A 1,023-nucleotide genomic window follows, 5' to 3' on the forward strand; every position below is an offset into this window, starting at 1 on the left:
GTTTACTACTCAGTTTTTTTTTTAATACTAAAAACCATTCACTTTCATTTATATGCAAACTTGTTAATAAAAATATTTAGGGAGAAGGGATTCTCTGTCATACTAAGTCCAGCAAGATGCTAACATTGATAGTACTTCTAAAATTTAGGTACTTATAGAATCTAAAGATATTAAGGTTTCAAGGATTGAGGACTAACAAGAAATACTAAAGTGGTACTTTCGTATCAACAAAGCCAATACCTTATATGAATTTCACAAGGTATACACAATTCAGATAATGAATCAAGGCTCAAATTTCAAGGGTGAATACCTAAAACATTTCATTAACTTCACAAAGCTCAACAGGAAAAATGGCCCATTTAAAGAGGATAATTGAGAAGAATTTAATGAAGATACTAATTAAAAAAGGGTGAGCAGGATTAAGGGAAACCAAATCAGGATGGTGAAATACCTCAGAAATGTCCCAATCTTTCTGCAATGATGGTAATGTTAGACATCTACATTGCCTAATAACCATGGATATTAGCCTCATGAGGCTGGCTATTGAGCACTTAAAATTGATTAATGCAACTAAGCCACAGAATCCATTTTACTTAATCTCAATTAATTAAAGTTTAAATAGCCACATGTGACTAATGGTTGCTATACTGGACAGTGCAGCTAAGGTCTAACAAAGAACCATTACAATTCTTAGGCCTAGAGAGGTAAGAAGGCACAATTACTGGAACCTGGAGTAATGCAGAATTAGAGCTTATAGAAGAGAACTACATGATAGTAGTCATGTGGCCTTTGACAGAAGAATGCAGCCACTGATAACTTGCAGACTGGCAGAGGAAACTGAGAATACCCTGACTCATTCTTCCTGCCCAACCATCCCCCTCTGATGCTTCTGACTGGTAGAGCTCACCAGAAACTAGAGGAACAAGAAAACTTTTATATAGTCCATAAGAGTCAGCACAGAACATAGTGAAGGATGGAGACTAGATCTGGAGTAAAACATTATCATACCATGTACAAAATGAC

The sequence above is a fragment of the Puma concolor genome, chromosome B3 (genome assembly GCF_028749965.1).
Source record: "Puma concolor isolate L17-30 chromosome B3, mPumCon1.1.hap2, whole genome shotgun sequence".
NCBI lineage: Eukaryota > Metazoa > Chordata > Mammalia > Carnivora > Felidae > Puma > Puma concolor.